This window comes from Pelophylax lessonae (genome assembly GCF_965119305.1).
Source record: "Pelophylax lessonae genome assembly, chromosome: 1".
Classification (NCBI taxonomy): Eukaryota; Metazoa; Chordata; class Amphibia; order Anura; family Ranidae; genus Pelophylax; species Pelophylax lessonae.
In genome coordinates, this window is record NC_138768.1 from 613,801,198 (window position 1) to 613,815,635 (window position 14,438).

Below are 14,438 nucleotides of genomic sequence, written 5' to 3' on the forward strand. Positions count from 1 at the left end.
CCTTTCAGATTAAATTGAGACTACTTGGAATGTATTCTGCATCACCTCAAATTATTTCTGCTATATGTTAGTATTTTTTTTTTCTGGGCATAGCTGCAAAGATATATTTAAGAAGGTGAGAGTATGCTCACTGGGGAAGGCGGAGGTCACAATTGTTTTGCAACCAGTGTATATTTATGACTTCACATATTGCACAAGGATATTAGAAAATACAATTTATGGTCATTGTCATTTATTTGCAACATATTGTCTTTAGGTTTTTGATTTTTTTATATCCACATTTCATGATTTGTTATTGGGTTTTGATTTTTATATGAATGTGATACACAATTTGATGATCAATTTTTTTATGGGATACACTTTGTTATGTATTATTATATTGTGTGATATAGGTGTATGGGTATAGCATATAATTTGATGAACTAGGTAGGATTTATTTATTTGCATTTAGCGCATCATAACTTATACACACGTTTATTTGATGATATTTTTCACTTCAAACTAGCTGTTTAAAGTTGGGTAAAGGTTTTATGGGAGATAGCTTATAAGAAATATTGTGCTCTTTATTAATAATTGCATTGTTATTTTATGAATTTATGTTTAAATATTTTTTATTTTTCCTCATTTGTCTTGATTTTATTATAGTTCACCAAGAAACCGAGTACCTTCTTTCATTGTATTCTTGTATTCATATTTTTTTTTTAAATGGGAGTAAAATATATCCATATCTTTATATAGGTACAGCTGAACCTGACATAATTGTAATATACAAATCCCACAATGGTTCAGTTAGCAGGGAAATTTATTTACAGCACCACCATGCGCTTCCAGGGTTTTCCTAGAATTTTTGTGTCGATAGTTAAGAATAATAGCTACCAATTCAGAATCTGATCCCATGTTCAGTGTATCATATAGCTTCTCATCTACAACCTCAGTCTGCTCCATTCTCAATAACAAATGCTCAAAATAACCCATGATGAAAGTGAAGTATGCGAGGCTGAAAAGTGCATTGACATATTGATTAGTGGTGAGAGATTAATAAACTCTTACCATATTGCACTTATGATGCATTTATTTTGGTGATTTTATGTGTATATTTAGCTCTATCTTACATGGAGATCAAACTTTTCTTTCATTTTTAGAATGTGTCATATTTTATTTTACAGGTAAATTCTTATTATCCTAAATATTTGTACAACAAAATCATACAAATATCAACAAATTAAATTGCTTTATCCTGGAAACAGTTTTTTTAAAGGTTCTAGTATTGATTGATTTAATTTATTGATTATCTGTGAAGAATGCAGTAGGTGAAGAAGATGTAAAAGATGGGCCGAAAGAAACCAAAAATTCCCCAATGTGGGGAAGGCTATTTATTGCAAAGCACAATAGAGCTTTCATAAAACAGGAACAAGTGTGCACCTCCCCCTCCTAAACCAGACCAGGCCACATGCCCTCAACGTGGGAGGATGTCTTGATATGGGGGGGCCTCCTGACAAAGCACTGTGTCCCTGTGTTGATGAGGACAAGGGCCTTTTCCCCACCACCCTGGCCCAGTTGTTGATGGGGTACAAGGGGGGTGACTTATCAGAGTTTGAAAGGCTCCACCAGGTGCGTACATAGTACACCTTCTCATCCCCCCCCCCCAAAATAAAGTCAAGTAAGAACTAAAACATTAAAGTCCTTTTAAACAAAAAAAAACCCTGTACTGTAATTCAACGTTAATTACAATGAACAACAAACAATAAATTCGCCTCGCGTCGACACCTGACCGCTTTCAATTTTTGGCTCCCGCCAACAACTCCACTTCTTCCCACTGCTTAAATAAACTAGGAGGGAGGGTCAATAATGTCATAAGGGGCGGGCCACTCTGTGACTTCATTGACCATACATTGACACATCTATATTTGGTAAATGATGTCATAAGGGGGCAAGGGCACCCGGTGACATTTTGACCTAATGTGGATGTGTCCATGTATGGTCAATGATGTCGCCAGGTGGCACCACTCCTTATAGCATCAATAATCCCTCCCCATTGTTTACTTTAGTGGTGGGGAGAGGCCAAGCAGTCAGTTGGCTGGAGCTAAGCATTTGGAGCATTCAGGTGTCGGCGGGCAATGTTGTACAAGAAAAAAAAAATTATATGCAAGTAAACTTTGTGTGCTGCTGATAAAAGGGTATAATCCCTGGTATCTGAGTGGTTTTATATGCCAAACATCTACCAGCTGAGCTTTATGCTGTGCTTGCAATATACAATTGCGGGAACCAGGAGGGGTAAAGAAGTGTCCTGAATGGGGTCTAAGAAGAGATTGAAATCCCCACCGCACAGAAGGAATCCTTCAGAGTTACATAGTTTACCTGTTAGGAAAAAGGACATAAGTCCATCTAGGTTAACCAATATAGAGAGGAGAAAGAGAAAAGAAAGTCTACCCAGGATATGGAGTATAAAGCACTCCTGGTTGACATTAGGAGAGTAGATTGAGGCATAAATGTTGCCAACCAAGCCTTTTGCAAAGAGTGAATGTCCATCATCTGTAGTCTGAGATCTCCTATGACTTAGCACCTTTATTGTAGGAATAATACTAAGTGGAGATATTTTTTTTGGAGCAAAAGTGCTTTACCTATTTTAAAGTGATTTCCTGGCTCAAGCCTGAGGGCTGACGCATTCCCTGGGAGGCTATCTGCAACATCAAAGAATTCCTTTTTCGGTTCCCAGCTCCTGCATGGGCTCAGAGACCTCTGATCTAGTGTCCTGAAAGCATACAGAAAGCTTATCTGAGGATCCAGGTCATATGCAAAAAGTATAGAAGTTGACTAGTATAGCAGGTGACAACACAGTAAACGGGGCACAGGGAGTACCTGCCATGTGGATTCTAGAGACTTTTCTTTGCACTAATTGGGGGAGCTTACAGCAGTACATTCAGGACTATATTTCTATTGAGGAGTTCCTGTTTTGAATCTAGTTACCCTTCACATTAAAGAGGGTGGTTCTCACCCTGAAGAAGCAGACCATATTTGGAGTCCTCTATTACAGTTTTGTTAGAAGTTTTCCCAAGGCTCCCCCTCACCCTATCCCAGTTATTTCAGCAAATAAATTGCAAAAAGGCATTCACAGCCTGTTTTCTGACTTGAGTGACTGTAAATTACCGTGTGATTGGCTGCTACAAGGGAAATTCAAGTCAAACCAGGACTTTTGTGTTTATATAATAAAAGAACACATTTCAAGGAGTGGAAACTGCTTTTTTTTACATATTCCTCTGCTACATTTATACACTTATCCCAGCATTTAACTGATGCCTGGAAAGCTTTGGCATAGAAAGATTTGTCATTATGCTTGAACCATCCTTGGACAGGTTGCTCCCCTTCTTCATCAGTGCTTAAATGCTGACCTCCGAGGAACTCTTTTAGGGATCCAAACAGGTGGCAATCACACAGCACAAGGTCTAGGCTGTAAAGGGGATGTGGTAATACCTCCCAGCTGAGTTGCTGTAGAGTGCAGTGAGCTGTATGAGCTTGTATAATGACTACAGTATTTGTGTCATATTCAATCGGCCAGGAGACGGGTGACTGGCAGAGGTGACAGTAACTCTGGTAGTGGGGGGTGTTAGATGCTTGGCACCTCCACTTGCGGCCGGGTCTCCACTCTTTGGGACCAGACCCATGACACAGAGTGCTTAGGGACCCAGCTTGAAGTCATGCAGGAAGGAGAGAGATGTATAAGGGACCTCGGGAGAATAGGAGCAAGCACGGTGGGTGGAGAATGAGAGAGCATTTTCTGTCTCCCATAGCAACAGTGGAATTGATCACTGGGAGAGAGGTGACATGCATTGCTGGATTGGTGGAGCCCAGTACAGGCTCAGTGGTCCCGGCCTCAAAATGCTGCACACCTGGAAAGTGGTGTCTTCTATGCAAAAGTGTGTCTGAAGTGTACAAATATCATCAATGTAATGGAGTCAGCATCAGCGCAGCCATCAAGGGGGGACAGCCCATACACATGTAAGGGGCCCAGGCGTTCCAAGGGGCCCAGCTGCCCAGGCCCCAACCAAGGAGACAGAGTAGTTGCAGCTGTAGTAATTAGCTATTGCTAAAGCATGGTGGCTGCAGAGTAAGCCGATGCTAAATGGATGTCTCTTTGCTGGATTGCGCTGTCTCTTTGTTGGATTGGGATGTCTCTTTGCTGAATATATGGGGATATCTCTTTGATGGATTGGATTCATTTTCATTTATTAAGTTGTAAGAGTTTTAAAATAGAAGCGGGTACACTGAAGGACACGGTGGGATGGCCAGTGGGCTGATTCGGTGGGACGACCAGAAGGCGGGCCCTGTGGAATGTTGGTGGCCAGGCCCAGAGGGGCCCAGGCCTAAAGCTGTGTAAGGGGACCCAAAATTTCTGATGGCTGCCCTGGTCAGCATGGACAGCAAGAAATTACCAGTCTTTGCTGCTCACTCCTAAATCAGGGAGACCTGCCTTAATGTTGACTGTCACATGACCACAGTTCCCAGCCTGAAGTTTAGGCATCAGCAAGTGCAGTTTCACTAGTCCCCACATGGGTGCCTAAGCCCCACCCACCACTAGATCTGCTTTAGAAAATGCAGGAGAGCTCTGAGGTCTTTTGGAATTGGGGATGCAGAGATGTTTCTTACCTGAAGTATAGAGGGATGAGCAGCATTGTCCCTTTTCTTTGTTAATTCAGTCAGAGAGGAGAGAGAGATGAGTGCAGAGAGAGTGAGAACCCCACTCAGATGCTGCAGCGTGAGAGGAGCTGGACTGCTTGTGTCTCCTGACACACTGTGCACAGGGGGAGCAAGGCTGGGCACTGAGAGAGCAGGCTCACTACTCAGATGCAGCCATGTGGGCTAAGCTGGAGCAGCTGTGTGTCCCGACCAGATACATATGCAGCAGGAGCTAAGTCAAGTGCAGGCTCCTCACTTAACACAGGCACTGGTATGTGGGCTAGGGCAGGACTAGCAGTTACTACCTTGGTATCCTAAAAGGAGGAGGGTGGTAGTGCCATCTTGTCAGTGGCATTGAGGCAGGAGAGGCATATGATAGTGGGATGCCTGGAGAAGTAGAATTGCCCGAGTTGTATATAGCTCTCTGGTGCATGTCCTCACACCACCATAGTTGGAAATGCCCCCATCTGAAATCTTTTTAGGAATTTAGGAATTGCCAAAAACTGTCTTGGGTTTTAATTCTTACTTGGCTTTTTTTTTTAATATGTACTCCTTACTCATTCACATGGGGGGGGGGGGGTCTGGAATTTAGGGGCCTCCTTGTTTTGTTTAAAATTGTTCTAGTAGGTGCTTGGAAATTTTTGAATTTGATTGAGCAGGATTGTGCCAGCTATTCCATGGGGCATAGCTCATTTTCTAGAGTTAAACACATCCCCGTGGATGAAACTCTCTTCTCCAGTGTAACCATTGTGACTATAGACAATCTGACACTTTTGGACCATGCCCCTCTCATATTGTCTTTATCTTTGCTTTGTGCAACAACTAAATTGCAAACATAGTGATTTCCTACATTTCTTAGTGGATCCCCACAATAAAATTTTTCTAATAGTCCACTAAGACAGTTGCCTTGATTACAATTTGGAATATTAGAATACCTCTGTTTTACCATAAAACACTACACACTGCTCACAAACACAAGGAGACACAAAAACCTATGCAGACTTACAAAAAAATGTCCACCAATCCTATAAAAAGAATTTCCAGCATAATATGTTGCAGCCCAAAAAGGCATGGCAGAAAGCAGTAGTCCTCCATAAATCCCACGTGTTGGCAAGAGTGCACAGTAACACTATATTCACCAGAACAAATGATTTGGATGATTCATAAAGATGGCTTATTACTTGATAATTCACAAGACTGTACAAATCAAAACAACACATTCTTAAGTTAAAAATCCAGAAACCGCTGCTCTTGCCACTGTGCCTGTCACTATTGTTAACCACTTACTACAGCATTACTACACTTGTATTGAAATGGCAGAAGCCTCTAACACAGCGATGTTAGATGTTTTTTTATTGCCAGGGCAGGCCTCTATACATTAAAGATAAAGCAAGGAGCTACACTGAATGCCCTTATTACCACTCAGTAGTTATCAAATAAAACCACAGCTAACAATAAGACTACCAGCCCTGACAGCTTTCTGTCCAAAATCTACAAATTCCTAACTGTAGAAGTTAGCTCAGTTTAGACAAATTGAAAGCATTATATCTGACTAAATGCACTAGTCTACACTGGGGTAATCATTCTTAATTTGGTTTATATTTCTTATTTAGGTATCCATATTTCCAAGGACCCCCATAAATCACACAATGTAAATGTTCCACCAGTGTTCTCACAGACGTGCTCACAAAGTGGTTTCACCTGCCTCTATCCTACATGAGCAGAATTAGCTTAGTTAAAGTGGTGCTGTATGTTATTCAAATGCTACCTTTCTTTTTCATGTTATCTAAACTGAAAAACCTAAATCAAGTGATTCAAAGATTCATTAGGGTTGGAGGACATGCCAAAATTTGCTTCAATGTATTGTAACAGCGAGTGAAAAAAAGAGAGTCTCAACCTCCTTGGTATGGAGTTGTAAAATCTAGTGGCCATTACAAGATATTTGTATTTAATTGGATTTATGGCACAAGAATCAATGCAGATTACATTTCCACCTTCTACAAATACACCACATGCACAAGAAACTTTTACCCTAGGAGATTGTGCCCAATCCTCTTCTATAATCATATTGAGTTCTCTGGAACACGCTTCACACATATCATTTCACAGTCATTCTTTCCTGTATCTCCTTTTTTTGGGGAATCCAGATTGCTATCCTGGCTCAAGCAACAGTGTCTTAAAGGATTATCTCTTGTGTAAACTCCTCATAAAACAACTACTCATAAACCACTTACATTTAATGAAGTTCATCCTTTGATGAAGCATTGATGAAGGCTTATCCTTTTTAACATACCAAACTTTCCACTTTTCCGCAAATGTGCTAATATGGATCTCACATACTCAACAATCTTTCACAAAAAAGATTGGGGGAACTGTCTGGAGTGCCTTCTGGGGGAACCTAATTTCCTAACACTCCATTTTGTGGACATACACTGGCCTTCGATCAAACATTGATTATGCATAATGGATAAAACATTTTCCAACAATATGTACCATGGACATATAATTTTTCTAATAGAGTTTGAACTGTGCTCACTTCCTTTACTCACAGGGAATTGATGCTCAGCATTTGCCATGGTGCCTAGATCTCTCTACATAGACTAAAGCAACTTTGTGCAAGGAAGCGCAGACCCAAAAATCCTTTATTAGGGGGTCTATATTGCTGCTGGATACTGTTTCATATTGTATCTTGCTTTCTGTCATGTGCACATGTGTCCCACTGCCGCATTTATGTGTTAGTCTCCATTTATAACCCTCAAGCTTGTTTTTTTTTTTGTAGTGAGCCTTTTGCCCTGTATCAAAAAGGTTTACAAATTATTGGTAGACCTTACTTACTTATTGGTAGGTTCACCTAAACTGGCTAAAAAACAAAGTAAGGAATCATGAGGCATGAACATAGGATTAAGGAAACCAGAAGGATGCTGTTTATAGGTGGGCAATTTAATGTCCTGGCCACCTTGCCAAAGCTTGGACCAAAGACACTATTCATACCTGTAGACAAAGCAAATTAAGGTATGGTGCCATGAAACACAAACATGGTAAAAACGTAATCTCTGACATATTTTGAGACTCAAATACAGTAAATTGAACTTGGCTGAGCAAACCCATGTTCATTTTAAAATATTAATTTAAAGAGAATTAAAGAAAATGAAAACTGGGTCACCAGAAAATATACTCATCTAGTAATTCAGCCCATTTAAATATTGTATCTGTTTATAAGTTATAAAAGTGTTTCACAATACAAGAATAATCATATTAAAATTTCAATTTCCAAAAAACATTTTATTTGGATCGCTGTCATTTAGTAAAGAGACAAAAAGATTTTCCATGAACACTCGGGAGACATGTGGCAAACGATATGGATATCCTTAATGCAAATACTCTTAGCTACACATGCTATGACATTGAAAATGAATTTATGGAACATGCACAGCATCTCCTTGTGTTAATATGCTGTACAGTCATATAAATTATGCATTCCTTTCTTACTGTCTTTAAGCAGGACAATCAAAACACATAATGAGTTTGTTTGTTTTCTTTTCAATCTCCCAGCTGAATGTCTCAATATGCAAACATATGACTTTTTTTTTACCATCAGAATTTCATCAGCATACAACAGACATCCGAGAGCTATGTTTTCTCCCTTCATTCTAATTAATTATTACAACACTGATCAAAGCTTCCTCCTGCTTAGACTACAGAATGAATGGTATCTTCAAATGAAAACAATTTAGAAATTCTTGAAGTCAAAAGAAAAACACCAATGCTAACGATTAAACCTATTTTTTAAATGGATTCAATTACTTTAAAGAAAGAGAAGGATGTCACGCAAAATAAAATTCCCTTTGGACGTCATCTGTTTGTAGTCTGTTTCCATTATTATTCTTACAACACCAGAAATATCCCAATAAATTGGACGCCCTGTGTCTCAGCTGCACCAACTGTAAATAAAATAAAAGATTTTATCAGTCTTCAAATCTCAAAACAGATTTTCTTGGTGTGGGGGGGGGGGAATCACAATATAGCATGCATTCTGAGGCTTAGACAGGGATTAAATTCACACCCTAGAGTAACTCAGCCCTACTTCATGAGCACTCCACTGCATCATGCTGGGACATACTAACCCGACCTGTGGGGATGAGGAAAAAGGGTATTCTTTAGTGTCCAGATTTAGCTCCCTCAAAGAATATAAAGGTTTCCCCTAATTTTCCTGTCACTTCTAGCTGCTGGAATTTGCAATGATTTTTACAATATGAAAAAGCTTTTGCAGAAAAATGTTATGTGCAGTGTTTAATCATATAATAACTACATATAGATTCAAAAAAAGATAGACAGCACCTGCAACTACTATAGTTGATGCATGCAACCAGACCCCTGCCTTCCAGGCTTAATATGTAGCAAGATTCAATAAATAGAGTGCAGCATACATAAAGTTTATTTACAGTAAATGTCCATCAGACAAAAAAAGTTTCAATTTGGTTATGGTTTTGGCCAACAAGTCCATTGTAAGGGCAAAAAAGACATATACTAACATATAAGTGCCCACATATATACTACAAAGACCAGCAATAATCAGCTTCAATCAATTATATCATTTAGTCATTTCAAAGCAACTGTGTTACCATAGACTATACAATCAAATTTTTTTTTTAAAAAGGGAGAGGTATACCATTACTTGCTGATCTCTTCTCTCAGGAATAGAGAATTGGGCTGACCTTTAATTGGGGTACCACCTATATGCTAAAGATGGTTTGCACCTAAATGGAAGGGGGCCTGCTGTGCTGGGGGAGAGGTTAAGGGGAAGGCTGGAGGAGTATTTAAACTAGGAATAAGAGGGGAGGCTGAACTAGAATTCAATTTGGCAGACAGGTCAGTTAGGGGGTCAGACATTAATAGAGGGTGGAATGAAGATAGATGGGGGGAGGGTTATGGCAGGTAATAAGAAGGTTCCCATGTTAAAAATAACCATTGGAAATGACAGTGCTATTTGTACTACTAAAAAAAAGATATGCAAAATGTATTAATGTGTTAAAGTATATGTCAATCAATGTCAGAAGTCTGCAAAGCAAAATAGGAGAGTTAGAAACGTTGGTGTATGAAGAGAAGTAGGATTTAATCAGTATTGCTGAATCTTGGCTTCATTCTTCACATGACTGGGCTATTAATATTCCTGGCTTTGCATTCTTTTGGAGATACAGGGTGAAAAGGAAAGGTGGGTTTTTTTTGTCTCCATGTGAGAAGTGATCTCACAGCGAGTGTGAAAGAGGACCTAGTTGATAGAGAGTGTGATGAGACTGAAGCATTTTGGGTGGAACTGCATATAGATGTGCATAGTTCAAAATAATCATTGGAGTTTGTTATAGGCCACGCATTGTTAATGAGGTGGTGGAGACTTAGCTCCTTGCACAGATGAAAAGGCCTGCAAGGGCTGGGACAGTGATAATAATGGGGGAGTTTAGATACCCTGATATTACCTGGAGTAATGGCACTGCTGGAACAGTTAAATGGAAACATTTTTAAACCTATTACGAGACAATTTTATGGTCCAGTTCAATGAGGCCCCATCTAGGAATAATGCTCTGCTGGTCCTGGTAATCTCAAACCATGCAGAGCTTATTACTAATGTTCAGTGGCGGCCCGTCCATCGGGGGCGCAGGGGCGCCGCCCCCCTATCCATGCGTCCGGCCTCCTAATCTACATGCAGGGTGTCGGATGCATGGATTTCAATGGTTTTTTTTTTTGTTTTGTTTTTTTTTTTTTTTGTTTTTTTTTTTTTTTTTTTTTTAAACGGTTTTTATTGAAGGCAAAAGAAACATGGTACAGTAACATGCAGTAGAAAGCTTAGGTACATGCCGTGATATAACAAGTCACAGTAAATATAGAACTACAGCATATAACATTCAAGGAATAGGTAACAATGTGATACGCATAAGAGATCGACCTGGCATCCCGACTGAGAAGCAGTAATGGCACGTACTTTCTGCTATAAAACATTACCAATAATTTTTTAAAAAAAATCTAATTTTTTTATCAGTTTAGGACAATTTGTATTCTGCTACATATTTTAGCTTTTATTAGTAATGGCAGTGATCAGCGACATTGCGACAGACAGATCGGACCCCTAACTGACATTTTTGACACTGGGGACCGGTGACCCTTATACAGTAATCAGTGCTAAATAATATGCACTGTTACTGTATAAATGACACTGGCAGGGAAGGGGTTAATACTGGGGTTGATCAAGGGGTTAAATGTAAGCCTAAATGTGCTTACTAACTGTGGGGGGGGGGGCTCTGTGACAGGCACACAGAGATTGGTGTTTCAGCTTAGCTGAAACACACAATCTCACTGTGCCTGTGTGACAGGAGAGCCGTCTGCTTTGTTTACATTGACAGGTGTAATGTACGTGATTATGCCCTGCCGCAGTAAATCTACGGGGGGCTGTCGGCAAGTGGTTAAAGGGCTAAAAATAAAGCTTATGTGGCTCACATCCAAAGTTAAACAAGCTATAAATAATAAGAAAATAGCTTTCAAAAAATATAAAAATGAAGGAACACTATCATAGTTTAAATGTTACAAAGAATATAACAGAATATGTAAAAAGTAAATAAAGGATGCAAAAATTCAAAACAAATGATGACAGGTTGCAAAAGATAGTAGGACAAACCCCAAAAAATTCTTCAAATATATTCATAGTAAAAAGGTCAGATCTGAGCATGTAGGCCCTTTACAAAAGAATCTGAAGTGGGTGACTGGGGACAAAGAGAAGGAAAATGTATTAAATACTTTCTTTAGCTCTGTGTATACAAAGGAGCATGGGGATGCTGATGTCCATAATGGGGATGATATTGACACAGCCCCAAATGATCCACTATGGCTCAACTTTGATATAGGCCAGGAATAATTAGCTGGAATAAGGGTGAATAAAGCACCTGGACCAGATGGCATACACCCATAGATCCTAAAAGAATTGAGATCTGTCATTTGAAAGCCATTGTTTCTAATTTTTAGGGACCCTTTAATGGCTGGCATAGTACCACTGGATTGGCAAAAGGCCAATGCGGTGTCTATATTTAAAAAGTTAAGTTAGTTTAACTTCTATAGTTGAGAACAAACTGGAGAGTTTAATAAAAGATCACATAGATGAGTTCTTGCTGGTAAAAAATGATCTAAGTAATAGACAGCATGGATTCATGAAAGTCAGAAGTTGTCAAACAAACCTGATTTTTTATGAGCAGGTAAGTAAAACCTTGGACAGAGGGATGGCTGTGGGCATAGTACATTTAGATTTTGCCAACTCGTTTGACACAGTTACCCACACACAGCTAATGTGTAAGGTAAAGTGTACAGGCTTGGAAAAATCAGTTTGAAAATGGGTAGAAAACTAACTAAAAGACCAAATTCAGAGAGTATTGGTAATAATGCATATTCTGAATGGTCTAAGGTTGTAAATGGTGTAAAAAAATTAAAGGAACACTTTCTATTCAGAGTGTAGCATCAGGCCAATTACACTCCTGGGATATTGATCTAGTCAGTTAAGTAGCAGAGGGGTTTGTTAATCAGTTTGGGGTTTGGTGCTAATTAAATTAACAACAGGTGAACTAGATGGGCAACATAGAGACAACCTCCAAAACAGGAATGGTTTTACAGGTGAAAGCCATTCACATTTTTTTACCTACTCATTTTTCTGACTGTTTTTCCTATAGCGGTTGACAAGGCAGTCCAACGCCTCCAGAATGGCCATTGCTGGAAGGTTTGCTGTGGCTCCCAGCACAGTCTCAAGAGCATGGAGGAGATTCCAGGAGATGGGCAGTTACTCTAGGAGAGCTGGACAGGACCATAGAAGGTCATTACCTATCAGTAGGACTGCTATCTGCTGCTTTGTGCAAGGAGGAACAGGATGAGCACTGCCAGAGCCCTACAAAATTATCTCCAGCAGGCTACTCGCGTGAATGTCTCTGACCAAACAACCAGAAACAGACTTCATGAGGGTGGCCTGATAGCCCAACGTCCTTCAGTGGTCTCTGTGCTCATTGCCCAGCACTATGGAGCTCAATTGGCATTTGCCATTAAACACCAGAATTGGCAGGTCCACCACTGGCGCACTGTGCTTTTCACAGATAAAAGAAGGTTCACCCTGAGCACATGTGACAGACATGAAAGGGAATGGAAAAGCCATTGAGAATGTTCTGCCTGTAACATTGTTCAGCATGACCGGTTTGGTGGTGGGTCAGTGATGGTCTGGGGAGGCCTATCCATGGAATGACGCACAGACCTCTACAGGCTAGACAATGGCACACTGACTGCCATTAGGTATCGTGATGAACTCCTTGGACCTATTGTCAGACCCTATGGTGGTGCAGTGGGTCCTGGGTTCCTCCTGGTGCACGACAATGCCCGCCCTCATGTGGCGAGAGTATGTAGCCAGTTGCTGGAGGATGAAGGAATTGAATGGCCCCTATGGTCACCTGACCTAAATCCAATAGAACACCTCTGGGACATTATGTTTAAGTCTATCCGAAGCCGCCAGGTTGCACCTCAGTCTGTTCAAGAGCCCAGTGATACCATTGTCTCATTAAGAGCATGCTCCAACATTGTCAGGCAAGCATACAAGCACATGGGAGCCATACAATAGAGTAACATTTTTTATTTCAATAATTTTTATTTAATTTTAAAAGTAACAAAGAATAAAAACATAGTTTAGCCATAGTGCTGTGGATGAGGATACAGATACATTGGTAATGTAACAACAGTAGTATTATGTTTAAACAATGGGATCAGATCTAAGCTTTACAGAAGGTGAGGTGTCTCTCACCTCCAAACACCCCTGGGGGGATCAATTTGTGTTCGGAGGGAGGACAAAGCCCCCCTATTTACAGATTAGGTAAAAGTATTATCTGACATACAGATGGTAATAATGGTTAGGGGAAACTGCAGAGAGCTTGTGCAAGTGGTGCTATAGAGAGTTATGTGGTTATGTCTAGGGCAGGTTGTGAAAACTCTGTTGAAACCATTCAAGCCATAAATACTAGTTGGTTAGCGTCAAGGGTAAGTGTCCTTTAGAAGAGGTGAACATACTTTCGTAAGAACCATTGGTGTGCACCAGGGATATCACTTCACTTCTGTCTGGGGCCTCTAAGGATTTCCAGTTATGGACAATTGACAATCTGGCTGCTAATAGGATGTGAGAGACAATGCATCTTTTGTTGGGTTGAATTTTGTCAAGGTCTATGCCTAGAAGTGCTAGGAGGGGGGAAGGTGTCAAAATGTCTTTGATTACTTCAGAAATTAGCTGATACACGTGCCCCAGAAGGAAGATATTCTGGTGCATTCCCATAGTGTTCCTTTTGCCCCACAGTTCCCCTAACACATGGGAGTTGCTAACGTGTCAAATTTGTTGATCATAGTTGGCGTGACATACCAGCAGAGTGTGAATTTATGGACCAGTTCCTAAAGATTGGTGGAGCAGGAAGCTTTGAGGCTGAATTTGAGAGCGGTTAACCATTGGGAATCATTGATCAGTGAATGAGTAGCCCATGTCTTTTTCCCATTTCATCATAGGGGGATTTGTCTTGTAAGAGATTGTAGAATAGAGTGATTCCTTTAGAGTGGGTGTCGCTACCTGACAGGTGTTTCCAGCCACGGGTGTGAAAGGTTTCCTTCATGTGTGGGCTTTGGAGAAGGTAATGGGTTACCTGTATATACTTATAGTAATCTGTCGGTGGTAGAGCAAATTATGTTTTCAATGTAAGAAATGGGATGAG